Here is a 9,266-nt window from a genome sequence, read left to right as displayed (position 1 = left end):
GGGAGAACCTCTCCCCTTTCCAGCTTCTCTCCTTTCCCCTCCCTCCCTCCTACTCCCTACTCTCTCCCCTTACTCTCTTTTTCCCTCCCTCCCTCTTATCCTTGTGCTCCCCCACTCCCCATTGGAAGAAAGGGATAGAGGAGAAAGTTGTAGACAGAGGAGAGGTGCAACAGAGATGGGGAGGGGGTGGTTCTCCTCCCCCTCCCCATTTCTCTCTCCTTTCTTGTATCTCCTGGGACTTCTCTTCTCTCTACCCCTCTGTCCTCTCTCTCCCCTCCTATCCTTATCCCTATTGTAGAAACACATAAAAAGGCAGAGATATTTACGAAGAATGGTTGAATGTTCCCCTATACAGGGAGATTTGTCTGCAAACTTAAAAGTGGCTGTGAGAACTCTGGTCTATGGTACTGTCACTAGAGTCCTTGAGGTAGGACTGCATATAGATATGCAGTGAATGCCCTAATATGAGGAAAATGTTTATGAAGGAAATTAAAGAAGACTATGCAGTCAACCCAGCACTTCTAAGCTACTAGAAGAGGCTGGATGACCGCATTGTGAACAGCTGCCCAGGATGTAACACTTCACCCCATACCATACAACACATAATGGAAGACTGCATTATACACAATCATGCACGCAAACAACACAACATACGCTCTATAAAGGATCTGTGGGAAAACCCAGTTTCGGCTATGGCATTCCTTGGGGAGACGGGACTGCTCGGACAGACAGTCTAGGGAACAACAACACCACCACCAACACCCAAGTAAAGATTAAAATAGTTGAGAAGGATGAAGTGGGGTGGAGGTTCTAAAAGGCTTTTCATAAATCACACACACATGTAAGTATAAAAAGAAGACTAGATATTTTTGCAATAGTCAAAATGAAAATTGAATATGAAATTCAATTAAAAAAGAAAAAAGAAAATGAAATTATTGGAAATGGGCAATAGTGGCAAAAGACTGTCCTTAAACTATTCCTTGGGAAGTGAACCCATTAGACAGAAAAAAAAAAAAAAAGGGGAAAACACTTGGGAGTCTTGATAAAAGACAACGTGTCACCTGAAATATCAACAGGACTGTGGGAATGACGTATGGGCTACTGCAGAAGATTAAAGTGGCATTCCATTGTATGGATGAAGAAACGATGAAAAAAGATTGGAATACATGTCAGTAGTATGGTCCTTACCCAGAATGAAGGATATAAGCAAGAATACAAGGGTCAGCAACCAAACTGGTTCCCAGCCAGGCAGATAAACCATACAAGGAGAGACTAAAAGTACTGGGTCTACCAACTTTGAAAGATCGAAGAGAAGGAGGTGACATGATTACAGTGTTCAGATTGCACTGATAGAAGAGGTCTCCTGATTAAAGATGGGAGGGCTTTAAGAGGTCATGGAAGTAAATTAAGATCACATATCAAAAGAATGTCAAGAAACAGTTTTCCATACAGATCCATAAATACTTGGAATAGCTTAGGTTATATAACCCAAACCCAAACAATACACAAGTTCGTCTAAATATGATAACTGAAAATCAAGAATAAAGAAGTTGGGACTACATGAATTTGAGGCCAAGTATGAAGAAGAAAGTAAAACCCAATAGCTGACTGAACCCCTTGAGCATTGCTCCTTTCCTGTATAATACAATTAGGTGAATACAGTCTAGTTCTAAAATTAGCTCAAATTGTATATTGTCAGTGTATCACTATCACTTAATAAACCAATTATTATTACACATGCAATTAGAATGGAGTAAAAATAAGTCAAATTAGGGATCTTTATTTGTAACAATATAAATGCATATACATCAACACATTATGTACAAGAAATATGGTAAACTGCGCACCTGACAGAGGATTCCGACAGAGGTGACTTTGAGAAACGGACATGGGAAATGTTAGCCCAATGCCTACCTAATGCGCGCACACACAGAATAAAGGTGGCAGCACACTGGGAATTTCTCGCTAGCATGCTACTCGCTGTTGCTATTTTGAGTAGAAACGACTTTGGATACAATATTGTTTTTCAAATTTCCAAATTACTGTTGCATCATACTGTGAGATGCTGAATGACAAACTAAGAGAAGTTAAACAAAGTACAAATGTTAGACACATGGAGATGTTCTTACAAAAGTGTAGAATATTGTAACAAGTTGTTTCGACTCAAACGAAGAAGAAAAGCAAGTAGCACGCTAGCCTAGTTTGCTGTCACCTTAAGAATACGATGAGACCCACTGTTGCCATCGTCCCTGGCTGCTTTCCTTCTTCATGTCTGCCTCGCTGTCGAGTACTCGGGTTATTCCTGAATGGCATGCTTTGGTTCCTGTTGTTTGCACGTACAATCAAGCGACATTTTAAGGTGGGTTTTTGGCTCGTAATTGTAAATATTATGGGTGGTGGAGGGGAGTGGAATGGGCGGGAGTGGGTATGTCTCTTGACTTGGCTACCCCTCTTGTAAGGAGGAAAAAAGCCCTTGGTATATAGAATTTTAAATGTCTTATGCCAAATTCAAATACAGTAAACTTCCACTTATCAGAACTCCAAGGGGGATTAGAAATGTCCGATTAACCGAAATGTTCGGTTAATCCGACTTTGTATGTGTTATTCCCGTAATGTCATCTGCAATATTCGTATCTGTAAACTTAACATACACATGGAAATGCTTATAATAGTTCATAAACATATTCTATAGAGTATAAAGAGAAAATGTTTAAGGAGAGCTTGTGATATTGTATCGTCACCGAGAGGACTCACGAATGTATGTACTCAATATATATAAAAACATTTAATTGCATTGTATGTGAAACTAATGTGGAAAAAATCATATTCTATGATCATATAATGCTCTTACCTGGATAGTATTGTATTTCAGAGCACATCATAAAAAAGAAAGTGTATTCATAGGAGACAAGAATTTTAACGGGGGGAAAAAAAAATTATACTTTATAAAAGCACAAACCTATAATTTTGCACAAAATACTGCCTGAAGTTGACAAGTAATTCTTAAAATTTTCATTAATTGGATAATTGATGGATCCCCACTGGACAGAGAGTAGTCCCTGCTACCCACTTTCAAAGCCCATCAACTCCCTTACCTCCATCTAGAGATGCAACCCCAATGGGTTGCCACCTAGTCTCAGACCCATCCACGGTACAATCTGGAGTTGAGGCTGCTGGACAGGCCTGGTCAAATCCAACCGGATTGGATCATGTATGTCCCGATCTTGGTTTGTTCGATTGACACAACAATCTAATCTGGTCAGATACGACGAACTATCCAGCAGCCTCAGGCCATATTGTACGGTGGATAGGGTTCCAAAGATCTCTCTGAATTTCAACTGCACTTCCTTCATCTTTTCACAAATGGAGAGCTGGCAACAACGTCCCCTTCCTACTATACCCATCCATCACTTTAATAGAAGAAAAAAAAAGGGGTGCAGGGGGGTGGGATATTGGTCCAATAAATGTAATCATATTGAGGACAGACGGACTAAGAAATTTATTCCAAGTCACTGAATTTAGTCTTTCGTGTCCAAAATCCAATAACCAGGCATCTGTTAAATCGAGGGCTGTGTACACTGCAAGGCAAGTGATATAAAGTAATCCCCCAGTAATACAACACAGACAGCAGTTCAAAGTTTCTTCCCAGGAAGAATTTTTGGGGAGGGCTTGAGGAGTTACCATTCATTGTGGGTCTGCAGGGTTTTGATCAGTGAAACCAAAGGCAACAGTTATTATCAGTTTTACTGATGCTGATTTCTTGGCATCAGTATTAGTAACATTAGGGGTGAGTGGAGAATGGCTGTGTGTAGATGATACTGTGGTGCATGAAAGGGAGTGGGTAGGGGATGGGGGGGGTGTTAGAGAGTAGTTATGTGTGAATGATATTTTGATACAGCCCAAACATTTCTCCCCATCTTCATTGTTTCTGCATGAGGGGACGAAGGAGGTATTTATTTTGCTGATTAAAGTGGCCTTCCTGTGGATGTGCTCTTGTCTTGCTGCATTGCTTCTGACCCAGGGCAATGGATGATGTATCCTCAATGAGGAGCCAAAATGAGAGGGAGGGGTGGTGGATGGGAGGTGACTGGGTGGGGATGAAATGGATGGGAGTGGATTTATGCCTTTTGACTTTGGCTACCTCCCTTGAAAGGAGAAAAAATCCCTTGGTATACGTATGTACTAATACTGGCTTGTACTGGAGTTTATTTCAAATAACTGGAAGAATTGTAAAAGCTTCAATATAAAATCTACATTGAAAAAAATTTAGAGCAAAGGAAATGTCCCCCTTTCATGCATGAAAATAAATGTGTGGAGGTAATGTTGGGATGTAAAGAGGATTTTAATATCCATCTTACAGTACCACCATATACACACTCCAGATCATTAAAACTCTTCAAGACGGACCATAAAAAAAAATATATATATATTATATATATATAAATAAGAAAAAATCCTTTCAAGAGAATTAAGAATGACACTAGTACACTTGCACTTGGGTCATTATCTCTCATTGAGACAGTAAAAAAAAAAAAAAAAAAAAAAACCACCTCCCATGAAGTGGGAATTGAGAAACCCCTGGTAGGCCAAGCCCTGTCAGTTGCGGCAAGCCGCTGGATTTTTTAAGGCCAACATTTGGGTTGCCTCCCCACCTGGCTGGGGCTATCGGGAACCAACACAAGAGGCAAGTAGTGGGTCCCTGTCATAAAACTCCTGACCACCTGTTCACGAGTTCGACACAGTATCCACAAAAAAGGTCGACCATGGATTGAAAGTGGCTCCAGATGCAACTATCACACAGGGCACCTCATCCTAAACCTACACTGCCCCACACTAATGATCCCTGGACAACAATATTTCGTCCCTGAGCGACCTATGGGCTTGCCCAGTGGCCATTGCCAGTTACTTGGGAGCTGTAGGGTTCCCGTAAGGAAATGAATTAACCGATTCCAAATGTTTAGTGAGGGTGGGATCAACTTCCTTACCTACTCTTAAGAGGACTCAAACATAAAAGTAAAATCTCTCTTGTCTCTCCTTTGCGACTTCAATCTTGTTTCTTCTTTACTTGATTCTGCTGTACAACGGCACATATTCCTCGTCCATCATTATCTTTCTTTCCAAATGCTTACAATTGTCTTCCAGCCTATTTCTGGCTTTCTTCTTTCCTCACCTTAATCATTATGTTAATACAATATGACTTGATGGTGCAGGGGTACCGTTTGCAACTGCTAACCCAACAGTCAAGTTTGATTCTCGTCCAGGGCCGAAATAATTTCGGCATCGCTGCACTGCAAGCCGGCACTCCAATTCTCATGGGCAAAGAGTTTCATGTGCATTCAGGTCACTGACGGGGATAGATTATTGACAGAAGAGATGTTCTGATTAAAGATGGGAGGCAGGTGCAGATCCAGGAATGTTATTTGGTGGGGGGGGGGGCCCAAACCGATAAGCGATAACTGATACTTGAAACACACTGATATTTTAACCCCAAGAATAATGCTATTAGCTTGAAGATTGGTCCAGAAACCTAATGTGTTTTGCTCGTAATTGTCTGTAAAATCATAATTCACAAATATAATTCAAATCATAAATTCGCACTAAAAAGTATTTATCCAAGGAGAGTCAAACTAGAGATGAGTGTACCATACTCGGGGTGTTGGGGGTGTTGGTGGGGGGCCTGGGCCCCACCTTGTATCTGTGCCTGATGGGAGGGATTTAAGAGGTAATGGGAACAAATTAAGAAGGACAACATGTCTAAAAGATGTGAAGAAATAGTTTTTCCAAATGGATGTATAAATCCTTGGAATAGCTCAGGAAGTGATATAGCCCAAGCTCAAACAATACACAAGTTCAAACCTAAATATAACTGGAAATCAAGGGTAAAGATTAAGCTGGTTCTGTACATGAATTTGAGGCTATGAAAAAAAAAAAAATATATATATATATATAGACTGGAGCCATTGAGCATTGCTTCTTTCCTGTATACTACAATTAGGTACATTAGGTGAATACAGCATTTACTCATATATCAGGCATATACGAGCTCTCAGCTCTCATCCAGACAGGTAACAGCTGTCTATCATGAGTTCAACACCTGATCCAAAGAATGATGAATCACATAGCTCATAAATACTACTATTACCTTCTATAAATACCTGCCTTGAAATCTACATCTTGCTTCCAGCAGTGTTCTCATCTATGATTACCTTCTTCCGTAACTCCTGGAAGTCCAGGTCTCCCTTCCAGGCAGCAGCATCGTCTCAAACTTGTTCTCGTATCATGTCAACTTTTGTTTTCTTACCTTTTGACATTTTTGGGACAGGAGGGTTATCAGAGGATTTTGTGTTTCTTTTGCATCTTAGAAATTTGTCAACACCCTAACCCACCGTTTCCCAACCCTGGGGTCACCAAGAATTTTTCCTGAGTTTGCCAAGACAGCTAAATTTTTAAATTCATATTGCTAAAATAAGATTCAATGATGTTAACTTTGTCTTTTATAACCTTACAATAGATTAGTGAGGTTGCGGTCATAGGATGAGGATTGTACTGGGGTCGCTTGAGGAAAAGGTTGGGAAACACTACCCTAACCTAAGGAACTGACATTTGGTCTCTGAGCCAAGCCCAGGACGTCTATCAACCTCAACTTGATTTCCTCAATTTTTCACAATGCCTTAGCCGATAACTGGTGACTACATCTTGTTTCTCCTACTGTAAACGGATGACACAGAAACAGTCCGCACTAATACAAAACAACCAATATTTCCCCCCAGAGTTATCTACCTATCCTCTTCAATGCAAGTCAAATATTCACATGCACATCAAGTTGGCTGATGTATGATGATGCATCACAATATGCGCATTACAAATATGAAGTAAAAGCTGTTATACTTGTTCTCTTTCACTCTGAATAAATATAATGTCAGAAAATGTGATGAAGCCTGTTCACAGAACATGGGGGTCAGCTACAATTACAAAATATAATCAGGAAGTCGACGTCGGCGTCCTCATGTACCCATAATGCATACATAAGCATCATTGTATTCAAGAGGGTATGGACTGTTGCTGGATACTAGGGGCCTTTGAGTTTCCCATCATTGAAATTTGAAATATTATTATTTTTACCATTATCTAATAGTTCTTTTTTCAATACTGCCACATCTCTTGCTTGCAGAATTTCGCACTTCATTTCTTTCTTTCTACTTCTGTCCCTTTCCTTGTATCATTTTCTATTTTCTTTCTATTCTTGCTAGAAAGCAGCAAGAGTAGAAAGGAGAAAAATAACAACCAGCCCTGCTGTGTCTTGCTGCACTGCTTCTGACCCAGGCAGTGTGCAGGACACAGGGATGACCCGTCATCTATGAGGAGCTAAGATGAGAGGGGAGAAAGGGGGGTGAAATCGGTGGGAGTGGGTATGTGCCTTTGACTTGGCTACCTCCCTTATAAGGGGGAAAGCTTTTGATATGTAGATATATATATATAGATATATATATATATATATACTCTTGCTGTGTTTGCTATCCAATGTCTTCACCCCATTTGGCCTCCTTATTCCACCACTAATTTTTCTTACCGTGGAACGACAACAGAAACCTGCATGAGGTGATCCTGTGATGGTTGTCAGAGAGAATCGTCTCCCTGCTGCTCGTCTTCAAACCCTGTCAATACCTCCGGCTCTAACCAGGGTTCAGTCTTCAACTACAGGAAGTACTCGGTTTATGAGTGTCTTGACTTCTGCAGTTGCACAGTTACAATGGTGGCAGTGCTTGTCCCTGTGCATTCCCCTTTCCTGAATTTCTATTTATTTTCTTTTAATAATAATAATGATTTAACATCACGACTACTACCAGGAGGCTAGGACAGTGCCCCTTACAGAGGACTTTGTAGCATGAAAATTTAATGAACCATACCCTTGGTCCAACTCACTCATGGCAGGGTTCGAACTGCTGTGATATCACCTTGACCTCCGCCACAAGTACTGATGCTCTAAACACACTTGGCTAGCGAGCATCCAATGATAATAATACAAAGAACTAGTTATTAAGAGTGGCAGTGTAATATATCATCCAATGATGGTCTGAGAACTGTGCACCATTTTGGATATTTATCTTTGGGTGGGAGTGGTTTTTTATGCATTTGTTTTTTTGCTACCTCCCTTGTAAGGGGGAAAAAAGCCTTTTGGTATATGTATCTTTCACTCCTGTTCATGTCGCCTTTTTAGGAACTTTTTGCCCTTCATGCATTTGCTCTCATGCATAAGGCAGCCTCTTTTGATGGCAATAAATATTACGGAAATCAGTCACCATGGAAGGTGGTTTATGATATGGTGTAGGAATGCAACTGTCATAACTCAGGGACTTCCTGAATCTTTCTCCACTTTTTTGCATCATAAGAGCTGTAAACCAGCAACTTCTCCCCTTCTCTTCCCATTAAAAAGAAATGAACTGCACTAATAAAAAAAGACATTAGGTCAATGTTTCTTTCTGGAGAGGTCAATGCGAGGGCCCAAGGGTAGTTCCTGACCACAGCGGAGCTATTGGTTTCCGTTGGTGAAACTCAAGTTGATCACATTTCCTCTTGCCATCCTATCTCACTTTCCTTTTCCATTTTTTTTTTTTTTTTTAATGCCTTCTCTTTTACTAGCTGTTTCTCCTTACAAATCTCAGTTTGGCTTCATTACAGCTGTCGAGATAACCAGGTCACTTTACACACATCAAGTGAATGCAAACTTTCTGACTTTGGCAGTGTAGAGACATAACCCCAACATAAACGGGACTGGAGGTGGTAAACCTATGACAGTGACTGCTCTCCTCTGCCTGTCCAGTGTCATGGTCTACCGATATGCCACAGGACTGATCGGACAGACAGTCTAGGGAACAACAACCGATATGCCAAGAAACTGATAACTGCATGGTCAGATAGTCCTCTCCCCACTCCCCTTCATATGTTTGAAATTCATTAGCCCCTTTCTCATTCTACTACTTACTAGGAACAGTCTGCAGTGCCGCTCTAGTACCTTGGCAAGTGGGCGGTGGCTGGTCAGGTGGGAAAGGCAGAAAGGATGACGGTTTGTGGGTGTTGGTTGATGGTGGCAGGAAAATATTAGTATTGCATTATTAGTTAATAATGTTACAATATGTTTTCAGTTTCTTTTTTTCAGGCCCTCCACAGCTCCAGCACCCATAAAATAAAATTTACATTGTAGCCCTGCTGCTTTCCTAATATGGGATACTGACTTCAAAAGTTTTATGCAGTCCATATTTTATGGA

This window comes from Oratosquilla oratoria, chromosome 30 (genome assembly GCF_046742065.1).
Source record: "Oratosquilla oratoria isolate Oo_2021 chromosome 30, ASM4674206v1, whole genome shotgun sequence".
NCBI lineage: Eukaryota > Metazoa > Arthropoda > Malacostraca > Stomatopoda > Squillidae > Oratosquilla > Oratosquilla oratoria.
Note: the sequence above shows the minus strand (reverse complement) of the source record.